Source organism: Dama dama, chromosome 18 (genome assembly GCF_033118175.1).
Source record: "Dama dama isolate Ldn47 chromosome 18, ASM3311817v1, whole genome shotgun sequence".
Lineage (NCBI taxonomy): Eukaryota > Metazoa > Chordata > Mammalia > Artiodactyla > Cervidae > Dama > Dama dama.
The window spans coordinates 107145666-107164342 of NC_083698.1; the positions used below are offsets into that span (position 1 = coordinate 107145666).

The window sequence follows — 18677 nt, forward strand, 5'->3', positions numbered from 1 at the left end:
GAGTGGAAAGTGGGACTCCATCTACCGTCCTTTGCTCTCCCTGAGGAAATGGACATGAATCTGTGAAGTATCAAAAGATTTTATTGTTAATCATTCATGGTGACACAGACTAGAACAAAAACAAGAAGCATGGTAAAATTGCTAATTAGATAATCTTGCAAAATTTAAAATTCTAAGTAAAATTCTAGATTTCCTCTAGAATTTTCAGGAAAAGTTACTGAAAACTCCTTTGCATTTCTTTCTCTCTTTGTCTCCCTTTCTCTTTCTCTCCACCCCCATCTCATTCCCTGAGGCTTGTGCATGCATGCTCAGTCATGTCCAACTCTTTATGACCCCACGGACTGTAGCCCACTGTGGACAGGCTCCTCTGTCCATGGGATTTTCCAGGTAAGAATACTGGAGTGGGTTGCTATTTCTTCCTGCAAGGGGTCTTCCCAACCCAGAGAATGAACCCAAGTCTCCCATGTCTCCTGCATTGGCAGATGGATTCTTTACCACTGAGCCAACTGGGAATCCCCTCCCCAAGGCTTAGGAACTCAAATAATAATGGCTTACACATTAAGGGTTTATTGTGTGTCTTATGTCAAGAAATCCAGGAGTAAGCAGTTTGGGGCCAGTGTAGCACTGACATTCCAGTGTCTTTCTGCCTTTCTGCCCCTAGTCATTGGCATGGGTGTCTCCATACTTAAGGTTGCTTCTTGGTTCCTATTCATGGCTAGGCAGATTATGTTGAGAGCTACCTAGTGTGGGTGATAAATGAGAACTATGAAATCTCCCAGTTAGGTGTAAGGTCAGATGTTTTCAATACTAACCACTTTATATATGTTTTGAGGACATGATCTATGTCATCTGCTTTTTAAAAATTTCAAAATATCAGGTTATCTCAAGATTAACCCATTTATAAGAGCGTGGACTGTCATCACTAATACTTTTGTGCTCTGTATAACCCTTAATAAATTCTGGAAGGTGTGTGTAAATATATTCAGTTGAGTGAAATAATAAAGATGAAATATATTATGAATTCATGTCCTCCTCATGATTCCTATTTTTCTGACTTGGGGGAAGACCATGCTTCCATAGAGAGGAAATGAAGATGTTTAGATACCTTGACTCTGATGAAGATTTTGCATCTTTGATGCATGAAGACCTTTAAACTGGGTGACAGTCACTTTACTATGCTTCCGCCAACTCAAGAATCTTCTACTCTGAGCATTTCACAACAGGGAGGACAAACAAAAGTAACTGGTATTAGAGCCAGGTACATAAGAGGAATAAAGTTTAGAAGCCATTCTGTGCCTCTTGCCACAGCTTCCCTTTGGCTTAAATGTGGGAATAAATCCCAAGGTGCTACCTGTGATTAAGCAGGTGACATCGGACCTGCATGAGGTGGGTAATGTGTGGGCTGAGCAACATGATGTACATTTTCAGAGGAGAGGAGAAAGAGGCAGGAAGAATATTTGAAAAAATAATGGCTGCAAGCTTCCAAAATTTGATGAAAAACATTAATCTACACTTTTAAGAAACTCAATGAACTTCATGTAGGATAAATTCAAAGAGACTCATATCCACTATAATTAAACTACAAAAGACAAAGAAAGAATCTTGAAGGCAGCAAGAAAGAAGTGACATTGCATTCAAGGAATCCTCAACAAGATTAACGGCTAATTTCTCATCAGAAACCATAGAAACCAGTGGTCCATAGGATGGCACGTTCAAAGTACTGAAAGAAAACACTGTCAACCCCACAGTATTTATCTAGCAAAACTGTTCTTCAAAAATTAAGATTTGAAATATCCCCAGATATAAGTGGAAAGAATTTATTGACTTCAGAACTACCCTACAAGATAAGATCCTGAGAAAAAAGAACAAAGCTGGAAGTATCATGTTCCCTGACTTCAGATTATACTACAAAGCTTTAGTGACCAAAACAGTATGGTACTGGCACAAAAACAGATACACAGATCAATGGAGCAGAATAGAAAGCTGAAAAATAAGTCCATTCACATATGGTCAATTATTCTATAACAAAAGAGGCAAGAATATCCAATGGGGGGAAAGGCAGACTCTTCCATAATTTATGTTGGGAAAGCATGACAGTTACATGTAAAAGAATGAAATTACAACATTTTTTTATACCACATATGAAAATAAACTCAAAATGGATTAAATATCTAAATGTTGGACTGGAAACCATAAAAATTTAAGAAGAAAACATAACACTTTTTGACATGTCTTGAAGTGAAGTGAGTGAAGTGTTAGTTGTTCAGTCATGTCTGACTCATTGTGACCCCATGGACTGTAGCCCACCAGGCTCCTCTGTCCATGGGATTCTCCAGGCAAGAGTACTGGAGTGGGTAGCCATTCCTTCTCCAGGGGTTCTTCCTCACCTGAACCTGGGTCTCCTGCATTGCAGGCAGATTCTTTACCATCTAAGACACCAGAGAAGCCCAGCCCTAAATGTAGGGCTGGAAACTATAAAAATTCTAGAAGAAAGCATAGTTAGAACACTCTGACATGCCTTAGTAATATCTTTTTGGATCTGTCTCCTCAAGCAAGGGTAACAGATGCAAAAATAAACAAATGGGACCTAGTTAAGTTTTAAAAGCTTTTGCACAGCTAAGAAACAATCAACAAAACAAAAAAGCAACATACTAAATGGGAAAAGATATTTGTAAATGATGTGCTTGATAAGGGGTTATTACCCAAAATACATAAAGAACTCATACAACTTAAATATGAAAAAAACAACCAAACCATCCAATTAAAAAATGGGTTGAATTCTTATTGACAGGAATATGTGGAAATTAAACAGCACATTCCCCAATAACCAATGGACTAAAGAAGAAATCACAAGGAAATTTAGAAAATATTTTGAGATGAATGAAAATGAAGACATATCAAAACTTACGAGAAGCAGTTAACACAAGGATGCTTAGAGGGAAATATAAAGCTGTAAATGCTTTTATTAAAAAGTTAATAATATAATCTTCCACCTTCAGAGAAAGAGCCGCCACTGAACATAAAGCAAGTGGAAGAAAGAAAACAATAAAGCGCAGAGTAGAAATAAATGAAACAGGCAATAGAAAAGCAATAAAGAAAATGAGTGAAACTACAACTTGGTCCTTTGGAAAAAAAAAATCAACAAAATCAACAATTTTGTGGCTAGTCTGACCAAGAAATAGAAGGCTAAAATTGCTAAAATTAGAAATGAAAGAGAATATAGTGCTATTGACCTTACAGAAATAAAAAGGATATAAGGAAAAACAAAGACAACTGTATGCTGACATATTAGATAACTTGGATGAAATGGACAAATTGCTAGAAAGACACAAGCTACTGACTGTGACTCAAATTGAAATAAAATCTGAACATATCTATAACCTGCATGTAAGAGATTAAATTAGCAATTAAAATAACTACCCCCAAAGGAAAACCAGATGGTTTCACTGATGAATTCCACTAAACATTTAAAGGGAGAATTAACACCAATACTTTTCTCCAGTAGTCATGTATGGATGTGAGAGTTGGACTATAAAGAAAGCTGAGTGCCTAAGAATTGATGGTTTTGAACTGTGGTGTTGGAGAAGACTCTTGAGAGTCCCTTGGACTGCAAGAAGATTCAACCAGTCAATCCAAAAGGAAATCAGCTCTGAATATTCTTTGGAAGGACTGATGCTGAAGCTGAAACTCCAATATTTTGGCCACATGATGCAAAGAACTGACTCATTGGAAAAGACCCTGATGCTGGGAAAGATTGAAGGTAGGAGGAAAAGAGGGTGACAGAGGATGAGATGGTTGGATGGCATCACTGACTTGATGGACATGAGTTTGAGCAAGCTTTGGGAGCTGGTGATGGACAGGGAGGCCTGGTGTGCTGCAGTCCATGGGGTCAGAAAGAGTCAGACATGAGTGAGTGACTGAACTGAACTGATTGAACACTAATACTTCTCAAACAAAAAGTAAGAGAGGAGAAAGTACTTCACAACTTTTGTATGAGCTCAGTATTATCCAGACAAAGATATTACAAGAAAAGGAAACTACAGACTAATAACCTTATGAATATAGACATAAAACCCTCAACAAAACACTAATAGAGTACAGCAACTTATAAGAGCAAGTATATTCCTGGATTTACCCCAGGAAAGCCAGATTGATTCAATATATGAATATCAGTCCATGTGTTCCACCATATCAGTAGAATGAAGGGCAAAAATCACATGATCATCTCAATAGATACAGAAATAAGTTTGACAAAATCCAAGACCCATTTAATGATAAAAACACTCCATAAACTAGGAAGAAATAGAGTCATGTTTAGCCTTTCACTTCTCATCCTTGTCTGCTTCTCAACTGTTTTACAAATTCTAGACTCCTTGGTATTTTAAGCAAAGCTCTTCATGGTGGGGCATCCGTTCAGGTCTCCACTATTCTTACTCCTGCAGTCACACCTGAGGCTCCTGCCCTTCTTCCTGTATTGCTTCCTATAGCAGCCCTCACACTTCTCCCAGTCCCCCCACCTTCCCAGACATACACACATGCTGTGGATGACTATGACCCCAGTTCATCATGGAATATTCATCTTAAATCTCACTTTTTTTGTTTTGGTGCTTGCCATGTGTCACATGAGGTCTTTGTTCCTCAACCAGGGGTTGAACCCATGCTCCCTGCAGTGGAAGCATGGAGTCTTAACTCCTGGACCACCAGGGAAGTCCCTTAAATCTCATATTCTAAAGGAAAGTTTTCTGACTCACCCAAGACTGACAGAAGTGCCCGTATTTGACTCTATCACATTTATTGCACACCCAGATCAGGCTCACTATGAATACTTCTTGTCTGTATCCCCAAATATATTGTAAAATCCTTGGTGACAGAAGACTCCATTTTGAATTATATCCTGATATTTAATATGTCCAAGATCCTCAATTTATGATTTGTCACTCAGATGTCACTTGAGATCCCCTACTCCTTGATGAATTGGTGAAATTTGGTCCAGGCTGTAATTACCACGAATGTAAGAGTTCAAAGTCCTTCCCACAATTTCTGAGTTCTTTTTACTTCTTCCTCAGCTTTTTCTGTTTCCTCATTCCTGTGAAATTATGCATTGTTTCTATTTCAGCCTATGACTCTAACGCAGAGTTTTCACTGTTTTTTAAAAAAACAGCATTCACACACATGTATTCATATTCAGCCTTTTCTTTCTTTTTTCACTTTTAGACAATTTGCCAGAGACTCTGCAGAGTACAAGAGTCAGCACACAGGATTCTTCTCCCTTTTTTGTCACTCACTTTTCTTTGCTCTCCTCTCTTAAAAAAAAAAAAATTCAAAACAAATAGAGGGACATCCTTGGTGGTCCAGTGGTTAAGAAGCCACCTTCCAATGCAGGGGATGCGGTTTCAATCCTTGGTCAGGGAACAAAGATCACATGTTTCATGAGGCAATTAAGCCCATGAGCCACAGCAAAGATCCTGCATGCCACAGCTAAGACTTGACACAGCTAAATAAGCAAATATTTACAAAATCTTTTTAAGATGTTTTAACTCATGTATGAGATCCTGTCCCTGAGTAGATAGTAATATCTCTCTTTTAGTTCAAGCTTTGGTTAAAAACCAACAACACACCTTACTCCTCATCCTCCCCACATTGGAAAAAAATCAATTGAATAAACATTAAAACCTTTCCTGTGTATTCAGAATATTAAATAAATAACAGGTGAACAACAAATGTGGGCCAAAGAATATTCAGAACACTCCATCAGGTTAAACAAGAAGATATATTTGTACTGATTTCTGGTGTGCAACTTGTTTTCTATGAATATTTAAAAGACTCAATTCTAAATCTTTTAGCTCCTGTCTCTTTTTAAATTTTCTCCATTTTTCCCCCCTCCAGCTGTTTGCTGCCTGTCATTTCAAGTAGTTTGAGTACTGAAAGCCCTGAAAGTGTCTTCTCTAGGTTCCTGATCTTCCCCTCTATCTCAGGGTCTCATGCTGTTGACTGAGCGAAGACACTTTATGATGCACTTCCTGTTTTGCAGATTTGGGCCTCATTTGCCCTTTATTTTGTAGGGGCTGTTTATGATAACGGCTTACTATTTCTCCCTTGTGGTTTCATATTCTGGGGTGGTTTCTCATACAGCTTGAGAACAGTACTTGTTTGTTTCTTACCACTGAATTTCTAAAAGTCTTTCCAATCTTGGCTCTTCACTGGGTACTTCACTTAGAACTGCTTTGTAAATTACTGATTTCACTGGAAATACTATGCCTCCAAATTCCTACTAATACTGTGGCCATATTTCTGTATTTGACAGCAGGTTGTGCCTGTGAAGAACAAAGCAGGTAGAATCCATTGTGTGGTCACTAACACGTAACCTGGCAGCACACGGAGCAGTCTGCACTGTGCTCCTCTGCATCTGGGCACCAAGGAAAGTCTGTATAAGTAGAGGCCACTGGTTTGGAAATATCTGTTTTTAACACCCCTAGCCTCCCTTTGTCTCCTTGATTTCCAAACCCAAGCAGTACTAATACGTCTCTATGAAAGTTTCAATAGACTGCATTTCAAGAACCAGGTCCAAAGTGAAATTTACAGCCACATAACAAGTGGCAACAAGCAAATTTTTGCTTTGACAAGAGTTTGGCTAGAAGGCCAAGCTCCTCATCAATGGTGTCATTTTTGGTAGTTGCCCCAAGGCACTTTCTTCATTTGTTCCAATGTAGAAGGATGTTTCTTGTCCACAGTTGAAAACTATTTTTTTGCTGACATCTGTACTAGCTATTATCAGCACAGTAGTAGCTTTACATTCTATAAGTCTGAATTGTTATTGTCTAGAGACAGGTTTGTGGCTAAAGTTTCACGATACCTATCACAATAAGGTACAGATTTACTCTAATAAAATAAGGTGTGCCCTTATTTTTAGGAACATATGCATTTGACTGTATGGTTGAGGTCCTGGGGATAACACAAAAGCAATGATCTTTTTTGCCGTTTAAATTTATGTGTAAAATATAATCTAACATGACTTCCCAGATAGTGTTAGTGGTAAAGAGTCCTCCTGCCAATGCAGGAGACCCAAGAGTCGCAGGTTCAATACCTGGGTCAGGAAGATCCCCTGGAGAAGGAAATGGCAACCCATTCCAGTTTTCTTGCCTGGAAAATTCCATGGATGGAGGAGCCTGGTGGACTACAGTCCATGGGTCCACAAAGGGTCAGACATAACTGAGCAACTGAAAAGTGAAAGTGAAGTCGTTCAGTCATGTCTGACTCTTTGCGACCTTATGGACTGTAGCCTGACAGGCTCCTCTGTCCATGGGATTTTCCAGGCAAGAATACAGGAGTGGGTTGCCATTTCCTTCTCTAGGCGATCTTCCCACCCCAGGGATGGAACTCGGGTCTCCCACATTTCAGGCAGACTCTACTGTCTGAGCCACGAGGGAACCCCTTTCTGTTAAGGGAGGTTTGGAAAATGCCATTTTGACCTTTGATTCCTGCTGCATTTCTTCTCCCCAGCATTAGGGAGCTCTGTGCTTTGAATGAAAATTTGCAAATTGATGCTTTTTTTTTTAATTGAAACTTTGCAAATTGACTGTTATTTTTTTTTTCCCCCTCTCATCCAAAATGTACTTATTTAAATTATTCATCACAAGGGCTCAACCAGAGACTAAAACTAAAAAATAGAAACAAAACAAAGATGACACAATTACCGACTCAGGTCCTTGGACACTTTAATCAATAGAAACTGTTAAGAAGTCAGATGACAAATTCAGGCACAGATTTACTGGGGCCTGTGCTATAGCAGGGGGGAGTGATAAGAGAAAACAGGTGCTCTGGCTCAGTCTCTGAGGATAGGCTGGTTCCTAAATGGAGTGAGGGTGGGGGCAGATCAGCGGGTTGACCGTAGGGGCAGCTTAGGTGGTCTGCCCACCTCCTTGGTGGTGCTGGGCATAGTGATTATGAGCAGTATTTTACTCAGAAGTGTATCTTATTTGTTCATAATTGCCCATCTTTGACTGTACATGCATGTGGTTATTTTTATTTTATTTATTTATTTGGCTGCATCGGGTCTTAGTTGCATAATGTAATGTAATATGTCAGTTGCTCAGTTGTGTCCAACTCTTTGCAACCCCATGGACTATAATCTGCCAGGCTCCTCTGTCCATGAAATTCTCCAAGCAAGAATTTTCAATGGAGTGGGTCGCCATTTCCCTCTTCAGGGGATCTTCCTGACCCAGGGATTGAACCCAGGTCTCCTGCATTGTAGGTGGATTCTTTACTGTCTGAGCCACGAGGGAAGCCCCTAAGCATGTGGGCTTTTAATTGCGGTGGGTGGGCTTAGTTGCCCTGAGGCATGTGGGATCTTAGTTCCCCAACCAGCAAAAGAACCCATGTCCCCTGTGTTTCAAGGTATATTCTTTACCAGTGGACCACCAGGGAAGTCTCTGTCCTTTCATTCATTTTTTTGTTTTTTTTTGTTTTTCAAAATAAGTGTTTTATTTGCTCAAAATCCTATGGGTCAGAAATTTGAACCGGGCTTGACTGGATGGTTCTTCTGCTTCATGTTGGCATCAGCTGAAGTCTCTCATCAGGTTGAAGTAAGATGGTGACTGAGATTGGAGTATCCCTGATAGCTTCTGTCCTTTCATTCTTGAAGGATGCTTTCTCTGGTTATAGAATTCTGGGTTGACAGTTCTTTTCTTTCAACACTTGGAAAATATTGTGTCACTTCCTTCTGGCCTCCATTTTGATGAACAGTCTGGAAACGGTTCTGAACCACCATGGAGGCAGAGCATGACATGTCTTCCAAGCATCTGCCATTTCTGTCTCCCTGTCTAAAGAACAGTAGGATCTAGGCACTACTCCCCATCCCACTATGTAAGTAGGGTTGGGAGTAAAATTCTCCTGTTGTTTCCGAGTTTGGCCTTGCACATTAGCTACTTCATGATCACAGTTTACTTGAATGTCACTCAGCTCTGTAGTGAGTCTCAGCTTGATTTGGTTTTGGTCAGCAGCTGACCTCCAGGATCCATGTCCTCCCTAGATGATTGCTGCCACCAGCATGACATCCTCAGAGGAGACTAATGTGGAGGCAGCCTGCATTCCCCTTTAGTGCTCTGCTGACCCACACCTATGTAAGACCTGCCATTTCATCTCCCTGAAGGCCAACAAGATGTAATTGTTGTGTGTTGCCCGGGGATAACTAGAGAAAATCACCACAGAGGGACATGTTCATTTCCCAGGGCTATCATAACAAAGTAGCACAAATGAAGTAGCTTATAACAACAGATAATCATTTTTATAATAATTTATTCTCTTACAAGTCTGGAGGCCAGAAGTCAAAAATAAAGGTGTTGGCAGGGCCGTACTCTTCCCGAAGGCTGTCGAGGAGGATCCTTCTGAGAGGGTAACAGGCCAGAAGGCTAGGGGTCCTCCCAAGGGGAAGAAATAGACTGCAAGTGTCAGATGTTTTTTCCCCTCTATCTTAAGAGGCAGAAGGAAACAAACCACAAGTGTCAGATTTTTATTCCTTCTCTATTAATTAAAAGGAGTTTTAATTTTAACAAAATTAAAAGGTGTTTTCTTTTAAAATTCTGTGTTGCCCTGATGACACCTGGTTCCCCCTGAACTTAACTTTTCTCAAACGTTGAGCTAACCAATGCATTTTTCTTGTGGAAATGTTTTTCTTAAGCTGTGTTAATGAACTATGTATTTACCTTAGAATCTGCCTTTCTTCAAGATTCATGTCAATTGTTTCATGGCCCAGGATGACTCACCTGGTGCCAATGCTATTTCAAAATGCATGTTATGGGTGAGGGGCCTGGTGCAACTCTCTCAGTTTTGAGGCATTTCCTTTCTCTAATTAGCATCTTGCTAATAGGTATAACTCCTTACTATAAACTAGCAAGGAGGCACTCTTTCCGCCCCCTTCTAATGTCTATGTCAGAAGCTCTCTCTATCTCTTTTATACTTTAATAAAATTTTATCACACAAAAGCTCTGAGTGACCAAGCCTCGTCACTGGCCCTGGATTGAATTCCTCTCCTCCAGAGGCCAAGAATCCCGGTGTCATTCACGGCTCATAGTGACAAACTTCCTTGCCTCTTCTAGCTTCTAGTGGCCCCAGGCAGCCTTACTTCAATGTCTGCTTCTGCCTTCATATGACTCTCTTCCCAATGCATGTGTCTGTGTCCAATATCTCCCTTCTAATAAGGATACCAACTGTATGGATTAAGGCTCATCTCAGCGGCTTTACCTTAACAATCAAATCTACAGAGACCTTATTTCCAAGCAAGATCACATTTGTAGGGTTAGGGCTTCAGTATCTTTTGGAGGGGAACACAATTCAAACCATAAGAGAGAAGAAAGGCTTAAAAAGCGAAGCTGAATGTAAATGTTAATACAGTACAAGAAACTAAAGCTAAAACCTTCCTAAGGACACTCTCATGAGCTCACTGTCATTTCTGGACATTCATGTAAATATAATCATATCTTTATGTATCTTTTCCCTGGTTTCTTTCACTTAGTATAATGCTGTCAAGGTTCATTCACATTGTAGCATGTAACCATACTCCATTCCTTTTTATGGTTAAATAATATTCCATTGTATGAATATATCCATTCATCTGTTGATGTGCATTTGGGTTGTTTCCACTTTTTTTGGACTATTATGAATAATGCTGCTTAACCATTCATGTAGAATTTTTGGTATGAGCATGTCTTGGCAGTCCTCTTGGATGGACACTTAGGAAGTGGAGTTACTGCATCATGTGGTAATCCATGTTGTAATTTTTTGAGGGAACACCGAAGTGCTTTTCACAGCAGCTGTGCCAAGTTGTAGCCTCCCCAGCAGGGTATAAAGATTAAATTTATCCACATACTTATCCATATTTGTTATTTTTTCTTTTTAAAAGATTATAACCATCCCACTGAGTAAGAAGTGGTATCTTATTTGGTGTAGATTTGCATTTCCCTAATGACTGATGATGTTTATCCTCTTTTCATATGTTTATTGGCCATTTGTGTATCTTACTTGAAGAAATTCCTATTCAAACCTTTTGCCCATTTAAAAATTAGGCAATCTGTCTTTTTATTGTGGAGTTGTTAGACTTATGGCTTCCCTGGCTGCTCAGTCAGTAAAGAATCCACCTACAATGCAGGAAACCTGGGTTTGATCCCTGGTTTGATCCCTGGAAGATCTCCTGGAGGAGGGCATGGCAGCCCACTCCAGTATTCTTGCCTGGAGAATCCCCGAGGACAGAGGAGCTTGGCGGGCTACAGTCCATGGGGTTGCGAAGAGTCAGACACGATTGAGTGACTAAGCACAGCACAAGAGTTTGTTATATATTCTGGATATTAGATCTTTATCAGATATATGGTTGGCAAATATCTTCTCTCATTCTGCAGGTTGTCTTTTCACTTTTTGGATAGTGCTCTTTGATGGGAAAGTTAAATTTTGATTAAATATAAATTATCTGTTTTTCTTTGGTGCTTTTGGTGTCATATATTAGAGTGGGACACAACTTAGTGACTAAACCACCACCACCATTAGAAACTATTGCCTAATCTTAATTATCAGACATTTAGTCTCTGCAGACCAGAAATGCTACCCATTTTGGTAAGATACTATATTCTCGATGAATAACTGTGGGGAGAGGGAGCCTCGTCTTCTTGGCCACCCCTGCCAAGAATGGAGTTTCTGTCAAACTGAGGCTGGGTTGGGGAGGGAGGAAGTAGCTCATGGTTCAAGTATGATGCAGACGCTCACTCTTCTTTCTAAGATTCAGTATATTTTTTTCTGAATAAATGTTTCTTCATTTGTTATATGAACATAGGACAATGTTTAGAGACTTTTTAATTTTTTCTCTAAATAATGTTTGTCAGTTATGGATGTTCATCAGTGATAAGTTAGCAGGGCTCCTCTCAACGTTTTGGAGGAGACCCTGGCAGTAGCTGAAATTAAACATTGGCCACATTGCTAGCTCCCCTCCTCTTCCTTCCTGCAGTGTGCCTGGGCTTTGGACAGTTTAGCTTCCCCTTCTTGCTGTCCTTTATTGTAGTCGAATGAAATAGAGCTAATGGGGACCTAGGTGACACTGTCTTCCAGATTGCTATTTTATTGGGAATCTTTGAATCTCCACTAAACACAAATATGTTATACTTACAGAGGATAAGAGAAATGCTAGTGTCACTTTTCATTTCCAAACAGTCATGTGTGACTTCTCAAAACTTAATGTCACTTAAGTACCATTCTCGAGGTATTTTTTTTTTTCATGATAAACAGTAGTCAAAAGCCACAAAGCTGCTCAACTATTTATTATCCATCTGATTTATTTATTTATTATTTATCTTAGGCTTTGAGAACTTCATTGTTAGGATCTTGAAAGATAGCAATATCCACACACTATTCCAGCTTACAACAGAGTTTATTTTGTTTCATTCATGTGGAACTCAGAAGTGCTGCCTGCTGGGCCTGTTCTGAATGAGTCCTGATATGGGTTTGAAGACTCCCAGGAAAACCCTTTCACTTCATCCTCAGGCCAGGTCTGCCTGAGGAGGGGGTCTGAAAAGGATTCTAAGGACAGTTCAGTGCAATTTCCATGATGAGATTTCTCCCTGGCCCAGCCTTTCTCCTCTCATCGCTTCTGAACACTTCAGCAGGAACAACCCGGGGGACCCAGGCCTGTAACCTAGGCTTTCTAGCCTGTGCTATGACCTCGTGGTGATGAAGGTGTGCTGTGACCTTCAAGTGTCAAATAAGACAGCGTAGCGTCTGAGGCGGGAAGTTATTTTTCTCTGCACACGTGAATTTACAATAAATCACCCTGTTGCCCATTTCTTGAAAATACAGGGGTTTACAAGAAACAGAAGGAAGTCTGTGCTGTGATATACTGTGGCGTACCTTGCAGTTGTTCCTTTGCTACTTGATAAAGTTTTACTTATAGCATCCGTCTCTACTAAGAAAGCACCGAAGAACATTCTCTCTAGGGAAGGATTGAAGCGAAGCAACAGAAGTTCTCAAATTGAAACCAAAAGGAAGAAATGAAAATAATAGCAGAAATCGTGCAAACCAAATGACAAACCCGAGAAAGAAGGCAAGTTATGGGATGCTGTCTGATGGTTATGGCGGCCTCCACATTCTTTCCTCAATTCCTGTTCTCCTAATCAACCTCTTCTTCCACCATCAGGATCACAGAATGGCTAAGAATTCAGGGAATAGCTAAGCAAACATTGTGGATTTTGGAGGTGTGGGGCTAGAAACCTAGGTGGGCAAGTAAGGAAGGGAACTGTGGATTTTCTGAGAGAAACAGAAAAGTGTGGGAGAAAAACCCATTTCCTTGCTTCTTGCTTCGCAAATAAAGCTTTTATCTGTAACTGTCTGTAACCATCCATGGCTCTGATGACCCTTGGGACTCAGGGACACTGGGAGAAGTGAGCCTGGACTAACAGTGATCCCTCATCCCAGGCTCCTGGAGCCAAGGGCCCACGAATGGTCCCCTCCATGTAGTCCCCTTTTAGTACCACTGCTCTCTGTTCCACCGCTGGAGGTTTATAGCTATAACCACCTACACCTGAGAATCAGTGTGAGGAAGCACACCAGGTTCATGGTTCCTGCCAGTGGGAGTCTGGGGATTTGTTCTCATTGGGTGAGGCCTAAATATCAGAGTTGATACCATTCCATGGGCTTCTCTGATAGCTCAGTTGGTAAAGAATCTGCCTGCAATGCAAGAGAACCCCGTTCGATCCCTTGGTTGGGAAGATCCCCTGGAGAAGGGGAAAGGCTATCCACTCCAGTATTCTGGCCTGGAGAATACCATGGGCTTACAATTCCATGGACTGTATAGACCATGGGGTCGCAGAGTCAGACATGACTGAGTGACTTTCACTTTCACTTCACTTTACTATAACCCAAACAGCAAATAAAACTTTCGACATTCTGGTGTGATAGCTGGCACATGGAGAAAAAGCTTTCAACCTGGCAAAACTGAAGCACCCACCAAATTATGGGGCAACATTTCTGTCTTTTTAAAAACAAAACAGTTTCTTCACTGGCTGCACCCACTCTGCTTCCTGGCTCTGAGGTCTCAGAGGTGCAGCAGTTAGAGCAAACGCAGGGGCTCAAACAGCTTCTCTGGAGGAAACCGGACAGCTCATCAAGTCCTTAAATCAGGTGAGCCTGGCTGACGAAAGATCCCAGGGAGACAGAGCTGTAGGGAGAGTAGGATAGGGGAGCCTGGGAAGGGCGTGGATTCTGGCCTGAGAAGGGGCCAGGTGCTGTGCAAACAAGTCAGCAGGATGCTGCCAGAGCGGGGAGGTGGCGGTAGGGAGGGGAGTAAGGATGTCTGTTAACATATTGTCCATGCATCTCATTTTAATGTGACAACCTTTTGCTGAATACTGCACGTTCCATCCAGCTGTTGTTGGGATAGACATTGAGTACACTTGATAACCTAGACATTTCTTTTAATAGGAAATGTGTCCCCAAGGTCTTTAGAGTTGGAAGGCAATTTAAAGACCACTCAGTCTAAATCTTTTTAAAAAATTTAATTGTTATTTTATATTGCAGTACAACTGTTGTTTAGTCACTAAGTTGTGTCTAACTCTTTATGACTCCATGGACTATAGCCCGCCAGGCTTCTCTGTTCACGGGATTTCCCAGGCAAGAATACTGGAGTGGGTTGCTGTTTTCTCCAGGGGATCTTCCTGACCCAGGGATCAAACCTGGGTCTCCAGCATTGCAGGCAGATTCTTTACTGTTGAACCACCAGGGAAGCTCATATTGCAGTATGTGTAAATCAACTAATTTTTTGGCAGGAAATGGGCATTTGAAGACTGCAGTCTGGCACTAAGGGTACTCATTTCTACTGGGCTTATCACTGTTTTGATGTCTTTCTAGTGGACTTCAGAACTATACAAACACACACACGCACAATGAAGAATATGATTCCTGAAAATTTTTTCAGATATTTTGGGGCAAGGGTTGGGAGGACTTAAAGTATATCCCACTGGGGATGGACAGAGAAATGACTGCGTTATCAAGTCTCTTGGAACAATTTTTTGTGTGGTTCATTCACCACACAAAATACAATTAGGCTTGTTTGTTTCATTTGCTTTTGATTTTTAGTAGGCTTTTAAATATAATTTTTGCTGTATGATTATGTAAACTATTTATATGGTTTTAAGATCAAATCAATGAAATATAAGTATATCCAAACAAGTCTGATTCCCAGCTTCTGTTCCTGTCCTCTCCCTCCTCTTCTTCCCATACCCATATAAGTAACTTTTTTGCTTTTTTAGCTTTCAGGTTATTCGGCCATTGTTTTTACAGATGAATGAAAAATATATGTATTACATTTCATATATGTAGGTCACATTCTTCCTTGTTAGAGAAATGCTAGTAAACTGTACATTATTTTCTTCTTTGCTTTTTCTGCTTAGTGCTATATCCTGGAGATGTCTCCATACTAGGATATAAAGATATACCTCATTTTTTCTTCAGTTGACCAGTGCTTCACTGTGTGAATATGCCTTAGTTAATTCAACCAGGTGCCTACCCTAATGATGGGCATTTAATAGGTTTTTGGTATTCTGAGATTCAAATAGTGGTGCAATTAACAGACTTTTGTGGGCTTCCCAGGTGGCCCAGTGGTAAAGAATCTGCCTGCCAATGCAGGAGATGCAGGAGACGTGGGCTCAATTCCTGGTTCATGAAGATCCCTTGGAAATGGCAACCCACTCCAGTGTTCTTGCTGGGAAAATTCCAAGGAGAGAGGAGCCTGGGAGGCTACAGTCCATAGGGTCACAAAGAGTTGAACATTACTGAGCACACACACACACACACACAGACACACACACACAGACACACACACACACACACAGAGCTTTCTGTATAATTTTCTTCCATATTCTTGTTGGGTGCCTTTGGAATAAATCCTAAAATTGAGCTTGACAATAAAAGGGTAAATGCGTATGTAAATGCACATATACAAGACCTTGCTAACTTCTCCTCTAGTTGTTTTAGACTGTTCTTTTATTCCCAACAGCCATGCAGGAGAAGATATGTTTCCCCTACATCTTTTATTTATTAAAAAGAATGTATTTATCTATTTGGCTGCATTGCATCTTAGTTGCAGCATGCAGGATCTTCCTTGCCTCATATGGGATCTTTCATTGTGACACATGGACTCTCCAGTTGTGGAGGAATTAGTTGCTCCGTGGCATGTAGTATCTTAGTTCCCTGACCAGGGATTGAACCCACATCCCCTGCATTGCAAGGTAGATTCTTAACCACTGGGACACCAGGGAGTCCCCTATACCTTTTACCAATAGATTATGCCAACTAATTTCTGGGTTTTTTCAAACCTGTAGGTGAGAAATAGTATCCTAGTGCAATATTAAATTAATTTTAGTTTTTCTATGTTTTGATATGTTTTTCTATATTACAAGTGAAGGTTAGTATCTTTTTATATATTCAAGGGATATTTACATTTTTATTTGAACTGTTTATTCTTATCTCTTATTCCATTTTCTATCAAGTTGTTGGTCTTTTGTTTCTCTACTTTTAAATATTGTTTGCTAAAATATTTTTATTGAAGTATAGTTGATTAACTATAATTATAGCCAAGTGATTCGGTTTTATACATATGTGTGTTTGTGTGTGTGTGTGCATGCTCAGTCACTTCAATCATATACAACTCTCTGCGACCCCATGAACTGTAACCGTCCAGTCTCCTCTGTCCATGGAATTCTCCAGGCAAGAATACTGGAGTTGGTTGCCATGCCTTCCTCAAGGGGATCTTCCTAACCCAGGGATCAAACCTGAATCTCCCATGTCCCCTGCATTGCAGGCACATTCTTTACTGCTATACAGTATATATTATATATAAAGTATATAGTAAATATATATAAACATATATTTATATATTAATAATATATAAATATAATACATGAATATATATTTAATATATTTATATATATAGTAAATATATATATAGTATACAGTAAATATATATATAGTAAATATATATAAATAGTAAACTTAGTAAATAACTTAGTAAATAAGTATTAGTTGCTCAATCGTGCCCGACTCTGCGACCCCATGGACTGCAGCCCACCAGTCTCCTCTGTCCATGAGATTTTCCAGGCAAGGATACTGGAGTGGGTTGCCATTTCCTTCTCCAGGGGATCTTCCCAACCCAGGGATCGAACCCAGGTCTCCTGCACTGCAGGCAGATTCTTTACTGACTGAACTACAAGGGAAGCCCATACATATATTCTGATTTTTTCCATTATAGGTTAATACAAGATATTGAATATAGTTCCTTTTTACTATATAGTAAATTCTTGTTGCTTATGTATGTTATATATAGTGGTATGTATATGTATATGTAACATATCACTATATATAACAAAAGGTCAGCATTCATTCCAATACCAAAGAAGGGTAATGCCAAAGACTGTTCAAACTACTTCACAATTGCATTCATTTCACATGCAAGCAAGGTAATGCTCTAAATTCTCCAAGCTAGGCTTCACTAGTACATGAACCAAGAACTTCCAGATGTACAAGCTGAATTTAGAAAAGGCAGAGGAACCAGAGATCAAATTGCCAATATCCACTGGATCAAAGAAAAAGCAAGAGGATTCCAGAAAAACATCTACTTCTGCTTCATTGACTATGCTAAAGCTTTTGATGGTGCGGATCACAACAAGCTGTGGAAAATTCTTCAAGAGATGGGAATAACAAACTAGCTTACCTACCTCCTTAGAAACCTGTATGCAGGTCAAGAAACAACAGATAGAACCGGGCATGTAAACAGACTGGTTCCAAATTGAGAAAGGAGTATGTCAAGGCTGTATATTGTCACCCTGCTTATTTAACTTATATGCAGAGTACATCATGAGAAATTCTGGGCTGGATGAAGCACAAGCTGGAATCAAGATCACTGGAAGAAATATCAATAACAGATAAGCAGTAACACCACCCTTATGGTAGAAAGTGAAGAGGAAGAAGGTGAAAGAGGAGAGTAAAAAAACTGGCTTAAAACTCAACATTCAAAAAACTAAGATAATGGCATCCAGTTCCATCACTTCATGGTGAAAAGATGGGGAAACAATGGAAACAGTGACAGACATTATTTTCTTGGGCTCCAAAATCACTGCAGATGGTGACTGCAGTCATGAAATTAAAAGATGCTTGCTCCTTGGAAGAAAAGCTATGAGCAAGCTAGATAGCATATTAAAAAGCAGAGATATTACTTTGCTGACAAAGGTTTGTATAGTCAAAGCTATGGTTTTTCCAGTAATCACGTATGGATGTGAGAGTTGGACCATGAAGACGGGTGAGTGCCAAAGAATTGATGCTTTTGAACTATGGTGTTGGAGAAAACTCCTGAGAGTCCCTTGGACTGCAAGGGAGTCAAATCAGTCAGTCCTGAAGGAAATCAACCCTGAATATTCACTGGAAGGACTGATGCTGAAGCTGAAGCTCCAAAAGTTTGGCCACCTGATGGGAAGAGCCGACTCACTGCAAAAGACCCTGATGCTCAGAAAGATAGAAGGCAGGAGGAGAAGGGGACAACAGAGGTCGAGATAGTTGAATGACATCATGGACTCAATGGACATGAATCTGAGCAAGCTCTGGGAGATGGTGAAGGACAGGGAAGCCTGGCATGCTGCAGCCCATGGGGCCAG

The 18677-nt window shown here is 40.2% G+C and overlaps 1 protein-coding gene across 1 annotated transcript in view; it reads left to right on the top strand.

Moving 5' to 3' along the window:
• Window positions 1-18677, top strand: part of LOC133073104 (GTPase IMAP family member 8-like) — a 40044-nt gene that overhangs the window by 15553 nt on the left and 5814 nt on the right. The gene's annotated exons all lie outside the window — the stretch shown is intronic.